General features: G+C 38.0%; 1 pseudogene across 1 annotated transcript; it reads right to left on the bottom strand.

The window, feature by feature from the left end:
* Nucleotides 1-2,094: 2,094 nt before the first annotated feature.
* LOC146459670 (uncharacterized) lies at nt 2,095-8,674 on the bottom strand (annotated as a pseudogene). The gene is made up of 8 exons (XR_014857820.1): nt 7,526-8,674; nt 6,244-6,478; nt 5,860-5,968; nt 5,507-5,610; nt 4,926-5,041; nt 3,492-3,565; nt 2,860-3,134; nt 2,095-2,764 (listed from the first exon to the last, which is right to left on the bottom strand). The product of XR_014857820.1 is annotated as an uncharacterized LOC146459670 (transcript).
* Between the last annotated feature and the right edge of the window lie 16,483 nt (nt 8,675-25,157).

Here is a 25,157-nt window from a genome sequence, read left to right as displayed (position 1 = left end):
TAACCAAAGAACATACAAAGTATTAATACTACTGTCACTCTACGAACCTGAGCTTTCCAAATCAATTATCTCAGTGTGAGTACCAAAATCTCGAACAAAGGTGCCCTTGCTTAAAGCTTCTGCAAAGTACTAAACATTTGGAAAAAAATTTATGCATTAGTTACATAAATAGGTGCTAACATGCTACAAGGAAATGTCAAAACACTGGGTTACACTGCACCCATGGGTGTGCCACCTAAAGTGCAGCTTATGTTAGTTAGCTCTACCTAAACAAAACACTGGGTTACACTGCACCCTTGGGTGTGCCACCTAAAGTGCAGCCTATGTTAGTTAGCTCTAACTAAACAAAACACTGGGTTACACTGCACCCATGGGTGTGCCACCTAAAGTGCAGCCTATGTTAGTTGGCTCTAACTAAACAAAACATTGGGTTACACTGCACCCTTGGGTGTGCCACCTAAAGTGCAGCCTATGTTAGTTGGCTCTAACTAAACAAAACACTGGGTTACACTGCACCCATGGGTGTGCCACCTAAAGTGCAGCCTATGTTGGTTAACTCTACCTAAACAAAACACTGGGTTACACTGCACCCATGGGTGTGCCACCTAAAGTGCAGCCTATGTTAGTTGGCTCTAACTAAACAAAACACTGGGTTACACTGCACCCATGGGTGTGCCACCTAAAGTGCAGCCTATGTTAGTTAGCTCTAACTAAACAAAACATTGGGTTACACTGCACCCATGGGTGTGCCACCTAAAGTGCAGCCTATGTTAGTTGGCTCTAACTAAACAAAACATTGGGTTACACTGCACCCTTGGGTGTGCCACCTAAAGTGCAGCCTATGTTAGTTGGCTCTAACTAAACAAAACACTGGGTTACACTGCACCCATGGGTGTGCCACCTAAAGTGCAGCCTATGTTAGTTGGCTCTAACTAAACAAAACATTGGGTTACACTGCACCCTTGGGTGTGCCACCTAAAGTGCAGCTTATGTTAGTTAGCTTTACCTAAACAAAACACTGGGTTACACTGCACCCTTGGGTGTGCCACCTAAAGTGCAGCCTATGTTAGTTAGCTCTAACTAAACAAAACACTGGGTTACACTGCACCCATGGGTGTGCCACCTAAAGTGCAGCCTATGTTAGTTGGCTCTAACTAAACAAAAGATTGGGTTACACTGCACCCTTGGGTGTGCCACCTAAAGTGCAGCCTATGTTAGTTGGCTCTAACTAAACAAAACACTGGGTTACACTGCACCCATGGGTGTGCCACCTAAAGTGCAGCCTATGTTGGTTAACTCTACCTAAACAAAACACTGGGTTACACTGCACCCATGGGTGTGCCACCTAAAGTGCAGCCTATGTTAGTTGGCTCTAACTAAACAAAACACTGGGTTACACTGCACCCATGGGTGTGCCACCTAAAGTGCAGCCTATGTTAGTTGGCTCTAACTAAACAAAACATTGGGTTACACTGCACCCTTGGGTGTGCCACCTAAAGTGCAGCCTATGTTAGTTGGCTCTAACTAAACAAAACACTGGGTTACACTGCACCCATGGGTGTGCCAGCTAAAGTGCAGCCTATGTTGGTTAACTCTACCTAAACAAAACACTGGGTTACACTGCACCCATGGGTGTGCCACCTAAAGTGCAGCCTATGTTAGTTGGCTCTAACTAAACAAAACACTGGGTTACACTGCACCCATGGGTGTGCCACCTAAAGTGCAGCCTATGTTAGTTGGCTCTAACTAAACAAAACACTGGGTTACACTGCACCCATGGGTGTGCCACCTAAAGTGCAGCCTATGTTGGTTAACTCTACCTAAACAAAACACTGGGTTACACTGCACCCATGGGTGTGCCACCTAAAGTGCAGCCTATGTTAGTTGGCTCTAACTAAACAAAACACTGGGTTACACTGCACCCATGGGTGTGCCACCTAAAGTGCAGCCTATGTTGGTTAACTCTACCTAAACAAAACACTGGGTTACACTGCACCCATGGGTGTGCCACCTAAAGTGCAGCCTATGTTAGTTGGCTCTAACTAAACAAAACACTGGGTTACACTGCACCCATGGGTGTGCCACCTAAAGTGCAGCCTATATTAGTTAACTCTACCTAAACAAAACACTGGGTTACACTGCACCCATGGGTGTGCCACCTAAAGTGCAGCCTATGTTAGTTGGCTCTAACTAAACAAAACACTGGGTTACACTGCACCCATGGGTGTGCCACCTAAAGTGCAGCCTATGTTAGTTGGCTCTACCTAAACAAAACACTGGGTTACACTGCACCCATGGGTGTGCCACCTAAAGTGCAGCCTATGTTAGTTGGCTCTAACTAAACAAAACACTGGGTTACACTGCACCCATGGGTGTGCCTCCTAAAGTGCAGCCTATGTTAGTTAACTCTACCTAAACAAAACAAAATTCAGTTACATAGGAGACTGTAGCAATTAAAGAAATACTCACAGAGGTATTTGATTCCTAAAGCGCACTCCGACGGATCGTCTGGACGCTGTATGAACTCAATGAATACATATTATCTGTGAACTTGACCATATAATGTTAAATCAATTTGCAAGTATAACAATAATAGTTGTTTAATTCTTACTAACATGAACACGAGCCTGGCAAAATGTAACTCTGTTTAGGATCAAATTTTTTGCCGTGTTCAGATCTTTGTATGGCTTCTTGAATTTATCCAACGGTAGTGCAAGTTCTACAATTTCTTCAAGGTGCTGGAGGATTTCCCGTTCAGTTGGACCTGAAACACAACAGCATGAGAGCCAATTAAAAAAAAATTTACAGAACACATATGGAACACATCTCTTGAAAACATTATTTTAGGAAATGTCTTACCAGACATTGAACTGACATGGATAGTCTGCCTTGTAATAGCAGACTGCTGATCTGATTTCTTCTTAACAGAGATTCGATCACCATGAAATGACTCTGGGCCATAGTTTTTCAGGGCAGCATTGGCCTCTGCTAAGGAATCCACCTTGTGTGCCAGAAGACCAATGGATGCCAACAACTGTTCAGTGTTGCGCATCTCCATATGGAGAGCACAAAGTTGAACATTGCAGAGCTCTTCATCCAAAAGAAAAACTAGGTCATCGCGTATCCCAGTTGATCTACAAGGCAATTTCAAAGAATGATTGATTTTCTGAAGCAGTGAATTAGGTCATGTTTTACTCTAAAAATGTTTTTTTGTTTTTTTTTTTAAATTACCAAACTATTATTTCCTTTCCTGACAGTATGACGACAATTTCTGGCAACCTTAAGAGTTTGGCTTAAGATCGTGTATGAGGATTTCAGTTTACTAGCAACAATTACAAAGACCCAAACCATTCAGTTAATTTCAATTCATGCTTTTGTATAAGTCATTTCACCATGAGCTAGAAAATTCATTTTGTTATGTACAGGTAAGAAAATCCCCTTTATGTTTTTGAACGTAATTAAATATGACAAGGATCAAAATGCCTACATACCTTCCTATATTGCATTTGCTTCTGAGGCAATCTAGACATGTCTCATCTGGAGCAACATCATGGCATTTGCAACCCTGAAAAAAAAAAAACAGCCAGACTAATTAAACTGAATAATAGTACTCAGTATAATTACTCACTGACAGGTGATTATAGAGATTCTGTTGATCTGATTGGTCGAGGATTGCGTCATATCCTGCTATAATCACCTTGCGCTAGGTGATTATAGCAGGAGAACTAACTTTCAAAATGGCCGCTGAGCTATTTGTTGACATTTCTGAAAAAGCAGTAAATAGGATGAAAGAAAATGCAATTCGAGGTTTACACCAAACAACCTGGTTCATCTCCATCTATTTTGGTAAATGGGTCGGAGAAACCCATTACATTCATTCACAGAAGTCAGTGCTTCGTCTCAATGAAGCAGCTGACATTCACGCGCAGTCTGCCGATCACATGCTCAATAGAAATCACATGCGCAATCGATAAACTGCACACAGCCATTCTATTTGAAACAAACAAACAAAATCGACATTTTTCGGACGGTACTTGTTTTTCTCTGATAAACACCTGAGTAATTATACTTAAACTATTATTCGCCTCAGGCTCAGAAAATATTGGTGAATATTCCCCTCGACGGAATATTCACCAATATTTACTTCGCCTTCGGCGAATAATTGTTAAATAATGTATTGAAATAAGTTAGGAAAATTTACAATTTCAGATAGAATTACACATTTATCATGCTTCACATTATCTTGCTCAAAGTTCATACAGATTTCAAGTCTTTTTTCAGACTTTTTTCAAAACATGAATTCATATTTCCAGACTGAAGGTTATTGAATAGGTGATCAATAGAGACTTTGAAAAATGCGGGAACAAAGCTATTTTCAACATGCACTGCAAATGTACAGTAACCATGGTGCAATGTAGACATAACAAAATTATGAAATTTCTCATTCTGTGATTAAATGTCTTAGCTACAGGTGAAATTGACTTGACCACTGGGAAAAAAATTCACTTATTACGCACTTTTTTGTAGCTATAAAAAAAACTTTGGACTTTGAATTACTTTTCTAGACTTTATCTCCAATAGTAAGACTTTTTCCAGGTCTGGAAAATGAGGACTTCGTCAAGAATTCATGACTTTGAACGAACCCTGTTCTTTTTACAGTACATGTATGCACAATTTCAGTGATTTTAAGGCAGAATGACTTTTAAATAAGTACTGTACAGCATTAAAAGGTTTTGGCTGAATTAAACCTCTTTGAAGTTTCGATCACTTACTAACTATTTTCCTGAATATTGGCAAAGATCAAAGTCATCTAAAATTGGTGTAAAAAAGTTGATTAACTGAGGCAGCACTTTTATGTACCTCGACATTAACAGCACAAGTTGTGGTTGCCATATACTACTTTCTACATTATTTGAGTACTTTACCCTGATAGCATTACAGATGAAACAGAACTCGACACTGACACCTCTGCCACCTAACATGAATGCAGCATTCGTCTTCTTCACCAAGAGAAGTACCAACGTCTTGTAGTCCAATACCACTAAGTTGTATAACAGAAAATAATGGGAAAGCAAAAGTTGAAATATATACTAAACTTTCAGGGAAATTAATCTCCCCTGCATCAAAATAAAAAGGTGCTCAAATCAATTACTGACATACAATAATAATAAATTCCAGGTTTTATTTCTTGCTGCTGAAGTTTAATTTTGAACATGTTTTACTACATAAGAAAACTCTTAATAACTCGGCCGTAAGGCGGACCGAGTTAAGGTTTCGGTGGCATTATCACTGTTAAAAGATTGCAGGCTTTACGCACCACACAGTCAAACATGGCCTGAGTATAAGCTGGAAACAGCTTCTTGTTTACTTAAGTTTGACTGTTGCTGGTATCTAGTTCTAGTCACACTACCAATTGGGTAGAAGCACAATAAATTGCTGTAAAAAGTATTATATGAATAAGAAGTTCACTTTTAAAGCAAATTCCAAGACTAAGACTGATTCTTACCAAGAAATTCAACAGAGTAATGTCTTCCATCAATAGTGATTCCTTGTTCCTTTAATATTTTCTTCTGATTGTTGATATCCTGTAGAAGAATCTTGAGGTTGTCTCTGTCAACAAACAAAAATTGAAAATCCATGGTCATTATTCAATTTACTGCATTTATGCCAAATTGGTGATATTGATATCGATCCATTTAGACTGATCTCAGTATGGATGCATGACCTAATAATGTTGTTGTATTGACTGAGTGGGGCTTACAAAAATCTGTCATTATATATAAGTAAAATGCACATACAACCACAAGAACATTCTAACCAAAGGTAGTAAAGAGTTCAAGCAAGTTGCAATTCACTGACCTGTTTTCTTTACAGTTGGCAATTGTCAATGGGTAGACTGATTTTGCACTTTGCTGGCTATATACAGCACCACCACAGGGAACAATTCCAAACAACACCTGAGCTCTACCTGCAAAACAATTTTTTTCACTAAATTAGTCAAGGCAAAAACGCACCCGTCACCAACCCATTTCATCATATAAATTATTATAATAACCACCTTCTACACAAAGAACTGTTTACAAGGCCAAAGAAATTTCACAGTCATAGTTATGTTGATTTGAAACACATACACAAAAAAGTGTGTGGATGATCATCATGCGTAGGAAATGACCTTTTATGAAAAAATAATAATAATTAAAAGACAAAACTGTATAGACAGCATGCATTATTACAAAATTTTACCCCAGAATGGTCTCCCATCAAGCTTCATCATCAGTCGCAAAGCATGTGAAGACAGTTGGTGCAGCCTTTGCTCCCTTACAATCAGCTCCACAACAGAACTCAAATTTACAGCGAAACCTTGTATAGGAGGAGCCACCTTCTCAACCCCCATATATTCTTTACAAACTCCAAAAACCACCTTCTTAGCTGCCTTGATCTGGTTCAAGTTGAGGAGAAGAGGCATGTGAAAGGATTTCTAAGAAAATAACAGAAAGCAAGTGATAGAACACAAAGATAAAACTTTTTAATCTTGGTTGATTCTTTGTTTCCTTTGTCTCCTACTAGCACCAGGAAACAAAGGGAAAAGAGAATCAACCTCTGTAGGTTTCTTCCCTTGAACATAATTTTGACCCGTGACAATACATTTGCTACAGTCAGCAAGGGACTTCGCAACCATTTTATGAGAAACTGTTATCACTTTGAACATGACGAAATGACGAAACGAGTTAAAGTATGGCTTTTACAGTTAAAACACTGCTTATTTTCCTCAAATACATTTTGAATTCTCCATAAATACAGCTCTACCAGTTTAAACAGTGTCTATCGGTAGAATTTCATGGGAAAAAACTTTAGAGATAATATTTTAACATGAACATGAACGTCTTACACTTGGTGTCATGGCACATTAATAGGTTGGGTGATGACCTTATATGTAAATAGTCCAGGGTTTGTCCCTAAGAGCAGGCTGCTAGCTTATTAATTTCGCCAGCTGAAAAAGAGCTTACCACTGGCGCAAAGGCTGAAATTGCTCTGGAAAACAAAGTATAATCATAAGACTGCCCACCATGGGCTCACATAATGATATTATACCCAAAAAGGTGCAGCTTAAGAGAATATCATTACATTCTAGCCAGGAAAACTTGACACTCATTAGCGCTACTAATAACTACAGTTGAAGGACCGCCACCCGCTTATACAATAATTTATTTAGGATATCTTTATTGTAAAGCGCGCGAGAGCATCTGTCTATGATTCGCCCGCTATATAAATAATAAATAAATTAATTAATTATTAAATAATCCTCGTTACAGTTCACTGACTCTTGTTTAGCGGGAAAAATCCTAACTTTTTAAAAACACTTAATTTGCTAGCACTTTTGATAAACATTCATACTAGCTAGGCTTCGCTTAGGGGAATAAAACTGCATTAAAAAAAAAAAGAATTAAGACGCTTGAAACATTGGGGCTTGCGGTGGAATAGTTCATTTTTTTTAAAGCAAGACTACCGTAGCTAAACATCTTACCCCCGACCTTCCAAGCCCTGTGATGTTAATCACGGATTGTTACGTTTTCGCAGAAACTCTCGCCATCGCCTGGAAAAGGACAAGCTTCCAATCAGGAACTCTCAGGCACTCCACGTACTTCGCCATTGACAGATTGTATCATCGCCAACTAGCTCTTCCACACTCCTCTTTACTCCCCTTTTTACAGCCACCTCTTCGACAATTTCATTGACAATGGCCTTCGCTTCTGGGTCGCCAAATGCGCACATATTTGAAAGTACCATCGCCAAACTTTCCCTGTTTCTGTTGCACACGTCATGCACGTCCTTGATGACGCGACTGCTTCGCTGCTTCATCAACAGCACCTTTTCTGGAGTATCCAAATCTTCCTTTTCGCTGATTTCTTTTAGATTTGGGGAAACATTCTTGTTTTCAGCACGTTGCGAGTTTCCACTGTTTGGGGGTGTCATAGCCATAGATGACGACGTCTTGTTCGTTGGTGTCGTTGGCATTTCCAAGCGCCGTGAAGCACGTGGTCGTTTGTTTGCTTCCCTTCCGTTTTCTTCGTCAACAGAACTTGCAGAAATGTTACTGAGATCTACTATGTTCAGCAAATCTCTCAGCTGTAAAATGAACTCAGAGCTTCCCGAAGAAGAACGGCGAAGCAAAGTGGTTATCAACCCAAACGAGGAACAGACAATTTCCGTTGCATTTGAAGACTTCTTGTTAGAGTAATGGCGGCCATCTTGCAGCCGAATGTGGGCACCGTCGATTCTTTGAAAATCGCCCGGAAAACTGGCGACAACAGGCGATCGCTTAAAATACTGTGTCGGCGTTGATCCACAAACTTTCGAACAAAGAATGTACCAATTCAATTGTGGACTCAATTCGGGGCTGATGACCCGAGTGAAGGGCGAGAAACCCTTCCTCGGTGCCATTCTACAGCTACTGATCACGCGCGTGAGGAATACGAAACTGCAAAGAAAAGAACCTGACATTCGAAAATTGATATAGTGATATTATCCTGATGCTAAATCGAGAGTGTTGATAACTTGAGCCAGTCGGCCTATGACATATTAAATGAGATTAACTACCGGATTATCACACCCAAAAGAGACTAGCCCAGCGGGCTTGATACTTACAGTACAAACCACTTGTGTCTTCTCATGAATCTCTTCGTGGTAAATTCCGCCATATTGAAAATGACCAAGGCATACAGTGTTAAATATTTTGAAGTAAAAACTGAACTCGTGTGCCATTTTATTGGCACTTTTATACTAAAAAGTTACATATTGGGATAAGCTATGCAAACTTGTGGATGCGCAAATTTCAAAGAGCTAGCTAGCTTGCTAGCCTACCAGAGGGTCGCCTTTGCTAGCAACCGATTTATTCTGTGACTGTGCGAAAAACAATTCCAGACCTCAACTCCAATACGAACTTATCCGACAGAAATCTGTTTGAATGACAATACAAATATGGGGCGCTTTTCATTAAGCTTAAATTTTCGGTTGAAACTTTCGGAAATTTTGCGTGTCAAATGGACACAAAGATTTTTTCCAACGTATTCGAACATTTTGGCTTAATGGAATGCGTCCCGTGAGTATACCTATAGATAAATGTGAAAGCATGTACTGTTTCTGGCATATCATGCATATTTATTATGTCATAGATTTTGCGTCAGACCGAACAACTTGCCGGCGAGTGAAGACATACGAAGAAGGAATGTACCATTGAAAAGTTACCGAAGTAGAAAGAAAAAGGCGACTGAGAGGCTTTGGGAAAGAGCCCTTGCTTCAGTTAAGCAAATGGTGAGTACATTTGTCAGTGGTCTTCAGTGCTCAAACTTTTCTAACTAGTAGTAAGCAAACACGTCCTGGATTTTGGTCCCGTTGACTCGGTTCATTTAATGGCGTTTTCCATACTACATGTGCAATAAAATAATTTGCGAACGTTCAATTTGCCACAACATTTCAAAAGATTGTAGAAAAGTTCAAGAAAATGTATACTAAATTTCTGTCTATTAAATAAAACATTCAATCGATCTTGCATGCAATTGTTCCCCGAAGCGCCATGTGCTTTTTACTCCGGACTAATTTGCATTAGTATATTCTCAGCTCCGACCATTGCATTTCTAGCTCTCTAATTGGCTCAAAAACTCCGACTATGAGCCATTAGTCGGAGTTTTACATAATATAGAAAATAGTGCGCCAAGTTTAAAAACTTTCCGCATGAAGTTTTTAACTTCAGCTCTCCATAGTGACCGATACTGGCAGGTTTCAAGAGCTGTCTCCCACTAAACTTCAAGAGATAAGTCTAGACAATGCTGTTCTAGAAAAAACGAAGAAAGCCACAATGTTCGGCATGAACATATTTAATGGTACGTATCTGGGAGTTTTACTCAAAAACTAGCAACAATTGTTTAATTCGTTCACTGTCGATATTTTGATAATTTTATAATTGCGTAACAACGACAAAAATTCTCACCTTGTTATTTACAGAATGGCTGTCAAGTCTTGTTGCCACAAAATTTTCGAAACGAATTGAAGACATGTCCAAAGAGGAGCTAAATGAATGCCTTAAATGTTTCTACACCTCCGCAAGGAAGAAAGATGGCATGTATTACAAAAACACATCCATGAAGTCTATTCGAGCCGCCACAGATCGCTTTCTTCGCTCGCTACCAAACGACAAGCCTTTTTCTATCATCTCCGACTCTGTGTTTACCGAAGCCAATAAAATTTTGGATGCCTTTGTAAAGGATCTCAGGAAGACGGGTAAAATATGTTATGTTTGAAATATGTTACGGGACACAGATCAGACCAGGCGGTCAAATCGTACAATGATCGCCCATCCATAGAACAGCAGAAGAAGATGTCACACGTTCTCAGTGAATTTGTCTCAGCCGGAGCCTCTAAAGCTTCCCCATGCACTGGTATCTCTGCAGCTGCGAAAGAAAACGAATGCCATGGCCAGCAAGAACGGCAACCTCAAAGTGAAGGGACAGTTTTAGTCCAAAATCAGTTGGTAAATACCGAGGTTCGGCAAAGCGAGCGAAGAAGCTTTCCGGCAGGTTTTCTTCAACTGCAATGTCCAAGTTCACAACTATTACAGAGGCGGAGAATCAGGAAAATCTTCCTTAACTTTGAACACTATTTAACCACTTGAAAGCTTCCGAAGCCGTCTTTTTTCCTTGCATTTGAACGGTTGAATATTTCAAGGTTCATTTTCGTTAACAGTTGACCACAGTTTGTCGTTTGTGTAGCTGTCAAATTTCATTCAGCTTATCCAGCGATGTAATAATCAGGTGATCACCGCGCGCATGTGACCGGAAGTTGTATGCTCTTTTGACCGCTTTGTAAAATTGTTGAAATAAAAATTGGCGGCAAAAACCCGATTTGAGAATATACTAAAACAATTATTCCATTCGACCTTGTTGGATATGAAGTGATAAATAACCAACGAGCGCGTAGCGCGAGTTGGTTATGATCACTTCATATCCAACAAGGTCGAATGGAATAATTGTTATATGGTGCATTGATGTTTTCCAGTGCTGTGATGAAAATATTGCACATTTTATTGTCGCTGGCACTTTTTTATATTGCAAATTAACGGCAGACTTGAATTGAATTTTATTTAACAAACTATTATAAAAATTTAGTTTCCAAATTTAAATTTTTCAATCATAATAGCCTGACAATTACACTCGAATTCGTTGGAGCGCTTCATCTGTGTAAAAGAATCACTTCGTAAAGTTAATTTAGTTAAGTAGTTTGGTAACATTTCCCTGGTTAGTGGTAGTAAGTTTAATATTCACTATATTCTTTTTTCCATTTGCAGTGATGATATTTTCATAGGAGGGAACAATGCACAAGAGAAGGAAATGGACTTTGGACGCGGCAGGAAACGAAATAAAGATAAGACTATTTGTTTTATTTTAACTGAAATTGCCTTTGATAGGTGATGGTTGTATACGAAAAAAGTTAATGGCAATTCGCAGAGAATGTGTTCTAAAATTATTTTGTTCTGGATGTTTTTGCTTTAGCATTGCACGTTTGGCTCCTGGAAAAATTGGTAGGCCTAAAATACTGAAGCTAGAAAATTAAGCTGCCTTTTTTTTTTACTGAAAATCATTTGAATATAGCAGCCATCGTCTTGGAGAGGGAATTAAACAATACTGTACGTTGACTTTGAGCAACCATTCCATTCCGTTTTCTGAGTTTGCTAGTTAGCATGTTTGAAGTTTTGGTGGATTTGATATTCAACACAACTTGAAGATTCGCACAGTTTTCTTTTAAAAACTTGGGTTTATTGTTAAATGTGTCATGTTACTTGATTTTATTGTGAAGTGTGTCATTCACGATAATCGCTCGATGTCAACGTTTGCAGGGGTTTTCTTATCAATTACAATTGTTAATCTGAGGTGGAACTGTTAGCTACGATGATTACGAAAACGAAATTTACTGGCTCGCAGTCACTAAAGCTTTAAAAGAACTGATTGGTCAAAAAACTGAATCGTTATAAAGCTCTCTTTGTTAGCTACTGGACTTACAGCTTCTTAGAGGGAGGTGTGATTGTGGGTGGGTGGAGGGTCGGTCTTCTCCTATCAATGAAATAAAGGACTGGAGGACACAATTGTTTAGATCCTCCAATATTTTCAACATTTTCCTTCTTCTTTTCCGCGTTTCTGCCTCGGATTGCTACGATATAAAAAACTAAAACAACAAACCAGCAAAAATGGGAAAATTCTCTGTGCTCTCTTTCACAATGGACAGGATTGGCTAAAGGTTCACCAAAACGGATTGAAAAATGACTGATAGGAAATGCGACAGGTTGCTATAGCTGGCTGAGCTATAAACAAAGAAATTTTAGAAACACTTGTGACTATTATCCAATTGTTATTTTCCAGGGAAAAAAATAAATTTAGGGTAACTCGAATCTTCAAGAGCTTATTTTCTTGTAGGTTGATAGATATTTGTTGACTTGAAACTCCCTAAAACCACCTGCCCATGCATTGAAAAGACGATTGCACCTTTATCAGTTGTGAGACCAATTGCCGGTTGGGAATCAGGGCGTAGAAATATAAATCAGTGTTAGTTCTTTCTTGAAATGTTTGGTCATCCAGACTATGTGGCTAAAATTTCTTTAATATCTAGAAAATTTTTTTTTCGTTTTTTGAAGGGGGGGGGGGGTGGTGGTGCTGTGGCGGGTTGGGGGCGGGGGCGGCTGCAGGGGTATCGGTCAGAAAATAGCACTCTGTATTTTGATTGAATAAGACAAAGTTTTATACATCAATAATGAGATTATAGCTTTAGATTTGGATCATATCTGATCGCAGCTATGAAAATCAGGTTCGAACTGAACATTTTCCATGATGCCTAACAGTTCCACCTTAACTGCTCATTGTTGTCAAGGGAATACAAGGCTTTTGGGTAGGAAACCACGAAACGCTCCTTCAATACCTTGCGTTCTCTTGACATATAACAGATAATGCAAACTAGTGTCTGGTTGGAATGATGTTGAGAAAACGATTTTATAATATTGTTCATTTATGTGAGTTTTAATTGTCTAGGGTTTTCGGTACACCTGTGCCAAAAGTCGTATAGCGTACAACAGAATGTTTAATTTGTACGTTGCCAAATAAATTGTGAAATAAGACAACTTGAAAAACAAATGGAAAGAACAAATTTTCAGGGTCAGTAGAGTTTTGATCAAAGCAGCATGTTTGTTAACTTTTTTTCAGCTAAATTCTTTTGAGCTGTCTAGTCAAAGCTATACAAGGGAAAACCATTGGAAAAAAATCCATTTTTTCATCCAGACATCTGTAGTGTATCTGATCTATAATAATGTTCAGAGCCTTGTTTAACTAATTCATTGTTATGCGGGACGAGACATATCAAACACGAGACACAGTGTTTCATCACAGGCGTATCAAACACCGAGAAGAGAGTTGAAAATACGACGCGTAGCGGAGTATTTTTGACGAACTTCGAGGGTTTTGATATTGTGATGAAACACTGTGACGAGTGTTTGATATAACTTCTCAAACAAACTGATTTTGAAGGAGAAATTAAGGATGCAAAAACAAGGAGCTTTTTATCAGATTTTCAAACACGTCACGGTGCATGATTTCCTTTGTCTTTGGCTTTTGAATTATAATTATTATTGAGTTTGAGAAGAGACATTCACACATAAAGCGCATATTTTATTTTCAAAAAAAAAGTAGTCTCCAGTTGCTATTTGAAAAACAAATCAAACAAGCTTTATTTTTTACATTGGCCATCAAGTAATATTCAATGACAAACATCTTTTCTGGACAATTTATATACAAAATTGGCTGCAAATAAATAATTAATTATGCAAGTGAATTATAACCTAAGACAATGAGCCATTTTGAGGTTTTTTTTTTTTTCATTTTTAAATTCAAATTTTTCGATCCCAGTTGCAAGTAAATATCAACAGCTCTAAAGCGTTTCTGATATGACGCATTTCTATCGTCCTGTGCAATGCTGAACACGAAAAGCTGGTTTCTAACGCCAAACTTTTCCTGTTGAACAAGGTCTTAGAAAGCAACATGGAGGTCTGGGCGATTCTGCAACAGTTTGGAAAGAATACTTAAAATCGAAATCAATCATTTGAAATTTTTTCTTTATACACACCATCAAAATAATTTTCCCTGTTGCAAAATGTTGCCTTGAACTTTCATGAGGTTTTATTTACTAGTCACCATCACAAGGCGTCTATGATTTGCAAACTCGTGGCGGCAAATACAATTTGATGTATGTTAACATAAGAAAAAGAGACATTAACTAACATTTTGGCATAATATTTTTCACGTACTCTAATTGTGTTTGTCACCGCAAGTTTGCAAACGATAGTCGGCTGTGAGGAGGCCACTTCAGATTTAAGTATGCATAAACCACCATGCAAATGAAACTCAATTAACACAAAAACGTCAGTAAAAATTTTAAGGTTACCGTATAAATTTAGAGGTGTCTCGCGTCCAAACGATGTAGCGCGTCCGGTTTAAACTGTAGATACCTGAACCCTTACATCAAATTAAAGCTTATAGAGCTGGCTATCAAACTATACCATGCAATTTTTTTAATGAAACGAATTGCTGAATTTTTAGCGCTGTTTCCTCGAATCAATTTTCTTCACTTGAAGGGGACACTTTAAAGAGCTAAAACTCAAAAGACATTTGTTCTTTTGCATTCAAATTCAGACAGTAGCCGGTTTAACATATAAGCAACAAAAATTTGTCTACGAATTTTTCTTTCGAAATATTATTTTCTCCGAGAGCGATTCTTGTACGATTACTCCACATTTTTTTCATTCTATTTCGAAAATGTTCTGTAACTTTTCACTGCGATTGAATATGGCAAAACGCAGACATGTTTTGTAAGCGCTTTGGGTCCGGAAACTGAGGAGCAAATTTAATTAGCGAAAAACAAAATTCGCTTTGACTTGTAGCTTTCAAAATGTGATTCGGACGCTCGCATTTAGAGGTCGTGAAAAATTCGACAATTCATTTTATCTAAAAATTCTTGGTATACTTTAATAGCAAGCTATATTAGCTTTAATTTGATATAGGGGTTTAGGCATCTATAGTTTAAATTGGACGCGCTACATCGCTGAGACGCGAGACATCTCTGAAGGTATACGTTAACCTTAAAACTCCACAAATTGAAAGCTAATTTCTAGTTTCATTTGCGAGGTGACTTATACGCTTTTGGCGGGTTAAAAATTTATGGGGCATTCTGTGATCTTTTTTATGCAAAAAAAAAAGTTCATGGAGTGTCCCGCTACATTGATTTGCTAAAAATGATGCCAGGGGAAACGCTATGCAAATTTCTCCAAATTTTCCCGCCAAAAGACTTAGTATATATAGAAAAGAAAATGTCTCCACACCTTTTAATTAATTTTTAGAGAATGAGAAAATAAAAGACAAGAAATTGAAACATCTGTTTGTGTAACTTTTATTGTCTCTTTTTCCTTGGTAAATATATAATATTAATATATTAATTAGCCTAAGTAATAAATATAATGATATAAATTTGACTTTAAAAATTAAAAAAAAAAAAAACGGCGCATGCGTATTTTGAGCGCCCGTATGTTTTCTAAGTCTTCTGGCGGGAAAATTCCTCGTTTTTCAACAGATGTTAACAACATGGAAAAATAAAGTAAAAAATAAAAATGAAAATAAAAAAACGGCGCATTCGTATTTTAGGCGCCCGTATTTTTCCTAAGTTTTTTGGCGGGAAAATTGTGAAAATTTAAACATCCCATCACGACTGAAATCAAAATATTTTGTGGGTTATTTTTTGGAGAAAAAGCCTACTAAATTTTCACAATGTGTTTAGTGGATTAAAAAAAATCAAATTATGATCAACTGTCAGGTTAACATGTGCTGATTTCATTTCATTCCTTGAAAGAAAATTTCAGCTTTACTTTACAGTCTGTTCGTAGAAAAACAGAATCATACTTGTCTGAACGTTGACGTTTAAAATGAACGCGAAGGCGCACTATAAAATATTTTCCATGGAAACCCCTTCTTCTCTTTATCTGTTGTTAATCTTAAAAATTAGGGAAGCTATAATCCAAATTCGATTATTAAAAAGACAACAGGTCCTGGCCGATATCTCAGCAATGAAGGTTTTACCCGAAGTTTGTTGGCAAAGAGGCATAAAGGTATTCTCACCATCGGAATTTCGGTCAATTTTGAACCTTTGTAACAGAACTAAAAAAAATAACAGGCTTTAAAACTTTCAAATTATCACATCATTCGTCTAAAAAAGCGTCGTTAATGTTGTCAACGCCCTTGCTGGTATGAAACTAGTATTTTTGAAATAATTTTACCTCATATATTCAGTTTCTGTAATATTTTACAACAGTTTTTGCCCGAATTTATTCTTGATATTGAAAGTGAAAACTCAGAAAGGAAACACATTTGAAAGGCAATGTTCACTCGACTGTTAAAATCTTTCTTTAAATCCAAACAGTTACAAAGGTGCAAAGTCTTCATATGGCTACAATGATTTCAGTCCAGTTTTTCCACAGCTAAAAAAACTACATGGTTATATTTTTGCAAGCAAAGAATTTAAGAATTTCAAAGTAAAAATCAAAATTATCGTGAGTGGACGTCTCGATGTTTTTCAGAACACCATTACCAAGACAAAATGTAATCAACATTGGAATCTGAATTTTCTTAGCACATGCCTGCGCTGCATGTGTTGTGCGAATAGTAAGGATTTAAAAACGTAAAAACGTCGAATCGCCTTAATTTTGATATTTCTTTCGAAAGGATCCATCTCCTTAGCGAGAAATTTCCGTGTCACTTGATCTTTTCGTTTCGAAATGTTAATGGTTTGGTCTTTCCAGGAGTTGAAGTATAATCTTTTAAAAAAATTCCACGTGAAAAGCGATACGCTTATGAAGTCCCTTGATGTAGTGCGCCTTCCGGTAAATGATTTACCGGGAGATTTCGATATCGAGAGCCTTTTGAAAAATTATAAACTCTACCTTGATTAAAAATGCGCTTGTCTTGCAATGTTTTTCATGCTTGTACTCTCAGGGCTTGATTTCTACAACTCACACGTCCTGAAAAAGAAAACAGTATTCTCGTCATATGTTGGTTTTTCATTTTTATTTATTATTTATTTATCGTTATTTTTTTATATGCTTCTCTGTTCAGTGCTCAGGACATGACAGTAAAAGAGATAAAGTTTTTTGATTTGATGGTACAACTTTTTCCAACGAACACTGTATGAAATATATAAGTGTCTGTGACGAGAATTTGAAGGTGAATATAGAGGCCGGACAGGTGTGTGTGTGATCCATCTGCTCTCAACTGATTAGTTCTCATCATGACTATCACTTTTTAAAAGAGAAATAATAATTGAAATATTTTCCACAAAATCCATAAAACATTTTTTTTTTTTTTGCCCGGCGAGCCCGGGAAGGAGGAGAGGGGGAGGGGTAGTTCATGTTTAAAAGGGTTTTGTTGTTGTTGTTGTTCAGTGTTGTTGTTGTTGCAGCTGCTGGACGTAGAAGCCTCCAAACTTGTGAATTATACTAAAATTCGACAACAACAACAACAAAACAACTTCATGGTGACCTGTTACTGTTCATGCTGTTGATGTTACTTTCACAGTCATATATTGACTCACCTGGCTTTTTTTTTTTTTTCATTTCCAAAATTGAATGTCCTCTTTTAACTAGAATCCTTGACATTTCTTTCAAAACATTTGCTTCGTTTAAAAACTGGAGCTAAAGAGATAGCATTTTAGGTAAAAAAAATTAGGTAAGATGATCACCCATTTTCGTGTTTAAAACTCCCGCTCGCCGCCATTTTGGATTTTTTGACGTCATACGGTTGCCGCTATTGTCAACAATGAGCAGAAGTTCTTTTGTGTAAAATAATTTGGTCCGGTGGACAAACAGGGTGTGTGATCATAAATTTAAGCATGAAACTTATTTGATACTTGAACAATTAAATAGTTCTTGACTTTTTCATCCTATGTTTGCAAAAGCTGTAGAACGACCCCTAATGTTTCGTGGAAAAATGTATTTCATATCAATACGATTAACTGACAATTGGTGTGCGCGCTTACTCACAAATTTACATTAATCGTATTTGTTATTTCAAATCGCTCGATTACTTTTTTTTATTATTTGTTAATTTTTATTGATTATTAAATCTTCAAAAACAATTTTAACAATTACAAAGGAAAAAAAACGCGTAATACTAGTTAATAAAATAAAATAAAACTAAAACAAAAACATTTTGGATTGGAATTCACTCACACAAAACCTGTTACTGTTTAAATATCTTCCACTGAATGTTGTCACGTTTAATTACTGAAAAATCTGAATTAATTTCTCCTATTTCTTAAGATGCTGCAAAAGTTTATCATTCTCCCTTGCAATATAAAGCTCAATGTTGTACACACGTTTAGTCCTTGTGATAAAAACTGGCAGATCAGGTTCGGATATTTTTTGACATCTACTAGAATAAAGATAGAATTTACCCATTATTAACATTAGTAGCGTGTGATTAGGATTAACTGACAATTGGTCTGCGCGCTTACTCACAAGTTTACGGTATTCGTATTCGTTATTTCAAATCGCTCGATTACGGCATGAACTGTATCGCCTTTAATTTAAATACATCGTAGAATGATGAACTAGTATTTTGGTGAACTACAAAAATTAATTGGGTCGAATTTCTTGTCACCAGGTTGCATCGTATACATGATTTTCCGCCGTCACAACGTGGAGAATACTTTAAACTGACTAGAGTCTACAAAGATTTGCTTGGGGAAGATTTAAAATGTACGTCTCTCTTCTAGCGTTGAGCTCCATCTATATATAAGGTAAACTTGCAGCAGCCTACAACGGAGTTGACAGTGAAAGGTGTTTCCCAGTTTATTATCGTCGTCTTTGTACATGGTTTTATGAGGTTATGCGCTGCACTCACCACCGCCACAAAAAGAATAAGTCATTTTTAAAACCCCACATTTCTTTAGTGGCAATAAAACGTCTCATTATTTTCCCTTTCAAGCAAAAAATACTAATTCTTATGTAACGCATGGTGCCCTTCTTAATTTTTTGATTTTTATTTTTCATGTTTCCTATTCACAGGTCAGCAACAGCTCCGGCCTACCAAGAGCCTTAGTTGTAGCTGTGTTACGAATATACATTTCGGGTGACCAAGGAACATTTGTCAATCACTGGACTTTACCAAGATTATGATTGCTTTTCCTTTTTCTTTTTTTTTTTTTTTCCGATCAAAAACTAAATAAATAATTAAATAACACGGTCGTCGGGCAGCATAGGGTCAAAAGAGGCAGTTGTCTCGGTAAAAATGTTCTAAGTTCAGACATATTCACGGCATTTTCATGGAAAAGATTTGCAAGAAATAGTTTTGAAACATTTAAAATGCCAAAAAAAACGATTTGCGCGATTACTAACGCTGGGTTTTTGGGGAAGATGAAATGGAAAGTTTCTTCTTTGCAGACCTGTAGTAACTGTGGTATGAGGCGATCACTTGTAGTTGCCCAATATACTTGCATAGTTCCCTTGGAAAGGAAACGACAACTGATGCAGGATAATTAAGTTGTTGCTCCAGAATAGCTGAGCCAAAACTTTGTATCTATGTTAAAACCTTATTCCCTGCATCTAAAATTCAAACGTCAGTAAAATGATTACCGCTGACTTACACTCTTCACAACATCCCGTTTTTGGCCGTGTGAAGGCCGCCAAACTAGCTCAGCGTTTATTTGAACTCCTCCCAGAAGAGAAAAACAGAGGGCAGGAAATCCAGGCCCGTGGCGGGGGGAGGGGCAGGCTTGAGCGACCCCAGAATTTTTTGGAAGTTAAAAAGCAATGTGCCCAAAAATATATAATTAAAACAAATTAATGTTGAATTCTGACGCTGCAAGTGCCTTTTTACAACCTACAATAGTCTGTTTACTACCTGTCAGTTTCCTTCGCTAACAGGCTCTCCTATCTTGTGAATCGGAAATAAGAATCAAAATGGATTGAAATCAACCAATCTGAAGCCGTAAAAGCTGTCGAAATAAACTACATGTTTAAGCAATACAAATGTCCTTAGTTTATAACAATTTAGTGTTCCCGCGTTGTCACACAAAAAAGCCACACAAATATGTCCCCAAGACCAAAAAAAAAAAAAATTGTCCTGCAGTCGGATTCCTACCGCCCGATTCCAAATTGAAAAAGAGAAAGAAAAAATTGTCGTCGTTTGTCTACGTCCGCCTTCAAACGTGAAATTTGTACCGCATTTTTTATGTTCTCATTGCATCTTAAACTCCCAAATCAGTCTGCTTTTGAATGAAGGGGGGGGGGGGGGGGGGGTTGGGGAGGAATTTTGTTTCAACATTTTGCTAAGCCCCCTCAGTTGTTTTAGCCTTCCTACGGGCCTGAAATAGTCTATCGCGGCCTTAGGATAGCCATTAGGATGATGCCTAATGTAATTCAACGGAATCATCCTAATGGCTATCCTAAGGCCGCGATAGACTATTTCAGGCCCGTAGGAAGGCTAACACAACTGAGGGGGCTGTGTCCTTGATGCTAAGCCCAGCCAATAACTACATGGCCATTTCGCCATTTCTCCTAAACGGGCACGGTCACCTATCTTTTTTATCTCGTTATTTGAACTTGGGTATTATCCTCTTTATGTTTACATTTTTAAAGAAAAAATTGACGAATGTGTTATTGCCAGAAATACGAGCTTTCCCACCACTCGCAGGCATTAAATAACGAGACTGAGAACTCGCACGCAAGTAACGTTTTGGGTCGATACTGCTTTATACTGTACTTCCCTACCAAGAAATTTATCTTTAATTTCCGATTGTGCCTCATACATTTTATGTTTAACGTTTTTCTAAGTTATGCATTTTCCTATGTAACTTCTGTTACCACCAGATATGGCAATTACTGATCAAATAAAGGCATTATTGAAAGCGAATATTACAAGCGATTATGGTGTAAACTAAGTGGACCGTTGTTCATTCGCGGACACGGTGGCCTATCTTTTTTTATACATACATTTCTCGAAATAATACGTAATAATGAACAATCACAGAAAGTCTGAGAAAATTTTTTACATCAACTTTTATTTCGCAGGAACCAACTTAATCACAGCCATGAGGAAGAAAATAAACGATGTCTCAAAGAAAATGAAGTGCACTTAATACTCGAAGAAAGCAGCTGATAAGTCACGATACCCTTAAGCCTAAGATTATAGGACTCCCGCGAAAGGAATCTTTAGAGGCCATTAGCTCCACATTAATACACGAAACACCTAGTTCATGTTGACATCATACATGTGTAACTTTGTCAAAAACTTACCATTACAGGTGAAGCTTCTTGGCTCCTTCCAATGAAGCTCACGGTACTCAGTTCCTGTTGAGTAAATCGTAATTGTTTACAATTAGGAAAGCCAGAGTCAAGCTACATACATCATGTTTGAGTGTATGTGTGTGTGTGTGTAGTGGGGGGGGGGGGGGGGGGGGAAAGGAAGCAGGCGTGGGGTTGGAAGCAGGTAGTTTCCTTCGCAGCCGTTATTAGGGTCGCCTCCCCACTAACGGCCGTTAGTGGGGAGGAGCGTTGCGTGACGACCCTAATAACGGCTGCGAAGGAGACTAGGAAGCAGGGGGCTTCCCGACGCTTCCTTGGTGTTTCCCGCCTAAGTCTACGTGCTTTTCTTGTTGTTAAAAAGAGGAATTAGCGCGATATTTAGTAAGAGAAAATCTCAGCAAACGCCTCTGAATTAACTAGTTATTAACAATTCATGATTGAAAGCAGTGGAAATCTTTACCGTGAAGGAGGGTAAAAATGAGATCTTAATTATCATAAAATGTGGTGAACTTTCCCTTTGTATTTCTGCAAGATTTGCTAATGGCTCGAGAAGCCATATCATGAACACTCGAAAGAGTGTTTCATCCCATTTCTAAACACCTCGAAGTTGGTTTAAAACAACCTCGGCCGTGCATCGTTTTTTCAAAAGTTCATCTCGCTGTTTGGAAATCACATTAAACACTCTTTCCCTTGTTTGATATATTTAATACTTAACGATGCTATAAGGGAGCTAGGGAGCAGGGATGGCGCAGTGGTGAGAGCACTCGCGTCCCACCAATGTGGCCCGGATTCAATTCCCAATCTCGGCGTCATACGTGGATTGAGATTGTTGTTGATTCCCGTCCCTGCTCCGGGTACTCCGGTTTTACTGAAAACGGAGGAGAGAAGAGCCACTCCGTGGATCCCACTGAAATTCCCATTTATTATTTTATTCTATTTTTATCTAAACGATAAGAAATCAGCATACCCAACAACCCACCCATCTACCAAATGAGATAGATACTTTAAGACCATATTATTGACGTTTCTTTCCCGTGCTCTTTTCCAATGTAGGCTCTTTGACTCTCCTCTCTCAGTTTAAAACAAGACCTATAAGTGAGAGCTGGCACGGTAATCAACGTTTCCGTATTAAGTGCCGACGCGATAATCTGAACTGAGACGGGGTCTGGTTTTCATCGCATCCAGCCTGACACAAGAACAAGCGCAGCTACAAGAGTTCATGCAAATCGTCAGCGAAGCACTTGCAAATAGAAAGCGACTGTTTTGTGCGATGCCCCATGCTTAAATGGGAAGTATCACGACCTTTGACCTTTTGTGGTGAAAATAGTGCGTCAACACCTTCACTTAGTTTCAAAACATTTTTAGAACATCAACAAAAAAAAAAAAAAAAAAATCACCTGATATATTGATAGGAACAACATAAGACCTGCTCTGGTGTACTTTAAAAACAAAAACGCGAGAGTTTGAAAATAGTTAGCCTAATTTTTTTCAAGTCGCGGTCTGTTCTAACCCAGTCCATCTGTGGCCAGAGACACTCATCGATAGTCTTAATACACTGGGGTGATAATCTACATCAAATTCTTTAAGATTTCGGTTGTTAAAAAAAAGATATTCCAAAACGCTTTGGAGTTTATTATAAAACACCAGATACCCGTGTTAATTCCCCTTTAAGCTTGAGTTTGCTAATTGGTGGTAAGAACGGTGCAAATCGTCACACAAGTCTACGATCGCTGAAAAAATAATTTTAAAACTAACCTTGGGCAAAGATTTATCTTGTTGTCTGAGATGCAATTCCACTCAAACACCAATCCACTGCATTCAGCGATTAATCTGGCTAGAACAAAAGAAATTTTCATTAATATGGTGCTCGAAGATCGTTTAACTTGTGGTTGTCTTAAAGTGCCTATGAAGCGAAAATTGTTTTTGTGTAGTTATAAAATTTGCACCTTAGCATATACGATTCCAAAGTTTTGAAGTACTGGGGTAAAACTTGTAGATTTTACAAACGCTCAAAGTTGGGCTATTTTGCTTTCAAAAATGGTCAAAGGACTGGGTCGAGTTTTATGCTGAATTCCAAGTTGTGACGTCACGTTGGTGCCAAAAGTTTGTTCACTTTTATTCCGTTCTTGCCGCCGAAAAAGATTGTAGAAAGAGAAAAGCATGTCTAGCGATTCTGTGAACGATCGATGCTGGCATTTCTCTTTGTTACGGACGCCAGCAACGCAATATCGCCCTCGCTGTCGCTTACCTTTCTTCTATTCCGCCATGATCAATTGCAATTCTTGGCACCATTGTGACGTCAGCGGTTATTGTCACCTGGCATTTTGGCCGCGCGATTCGAATACCATTTTTGAAGGCAAAATAGCCCAACTTTGAGCGCTCACAAAATCGTCAATTTTTACCCCTGCAATCTCAAACTTTGAAATCCCGTGTTTGAAAGGGTAAATTTTTTTACTACCGAAAGACAATTTTCGCTTCATAGGCACTTTAAAGGCATCATTATCATCATCATCACCATCATCATCATGACCATCGTCCTCAACATTATCATCAACATCATCATCAACATATCATTATCACTATTATTATGGCTATTATTGATTTGAGAGAAGATACTCCATGGCTCCGACGTTTTTCAGTATTTTGAAAGCTCAACACCTGAAACCCAACATTGTTCAAGCTCTTTGTTGTCTTCTGTGGCCAGGAGGAGGATCGAGAAAGAGGCCAAGGGGCAGATTCAGTGCTCCGGCGTGCATCTACAACTCCGATCCGAGGGTATTGTATGGATAATACGTAAATAGATGCTTCTTCTTTAGTTGTCAACAGGAAGTGATGATGTCAAATGACGTGGTAATCACGTCTTAATTTCCAAGTGCCGGCCAACTTAGATCCGCCATCTTGGATGTCTAGATTTCTTCAGAACATCAGTATAAAAAATGACCGAAAAGTCATCAAAACTAATAGAGAAACACGTTCAAGGTCGACGCGGGCATAACCCCCCCCCCCCCCCCCCCCTCGCCAGGTCTAGATAGAGTTAAGGCATTGTGCCTAACTCAAGGCCTACACTTCCTTAGAGGTTTCTTGATCAATAATTCTTGATAAGTATATTAACTTACTACTCTCATCGACCCGTCAAGTGAAGAGCAATAAAAAGATTTAGAATTACGTCTACGGCAAACAGCAAACGACAAACGGCAAAGGCTAAAAACGACCTCGTAAACTTGTCCTACATATGCCACTCGCCTTTTTTTTTTTTTTTTTTTCAGTTTCTCAGTAAAATTGTGCGGTTTTGCTTTAGCATCAAAGGCCAGAATTATTCTGCACTATTCTCGTCTATGTACAAATATTTTTCAAGAAAACATAAAAACGCATCTCACGTTTGCAGTTTGCCGTAAGTGCGATTCAAAATCTCTCTAATGCAAAATGGTTGAATCCTATCATAATAGGTCATCAACATGTCGACAATAAATAAATAAATAAATAAATAAATAAATAAATAAATAAATAAATAAATAAATAAATAAATAAATAAATAAATAAATAAATAGACAAACAAATAAATAAATAAATAAATAAAACAGTCTTTTTATGGCGTCAACCAATATGAGCAATGTTCCAACACTGGCTGTTCATCATTCGCTCCATGTTGTTGTAGCGAAATGACCTGTGGCGAAACGACATCATAGCGATCGGAAATGATCGGTTGCATAATTGCTTGTACGGACTATTGGACTTGTGTCGTAACTTCAAAGTAGACGCGAAGAGAATAATAAAC

This window comes from Pavona decussata, unplaced genomic scaffold, assembly GCF_977016875.1.
Source record: "Pavona decussata unplaced genomic scaffold, jaPavDecu1.1 SCAFFOLD_217, whole genome shotgun sequence".
NCBI lineage: Eukaryota > Metazoa > Cnidaria > Anthozoa > Scleractinia > Agariciidae > Pavona > Pavona decussata.
The sequence above is the reverse complement of the archived record's forward strand: the minus strand, read 5'-3'. Positions and strand labels throughout refer to the sequence as shown.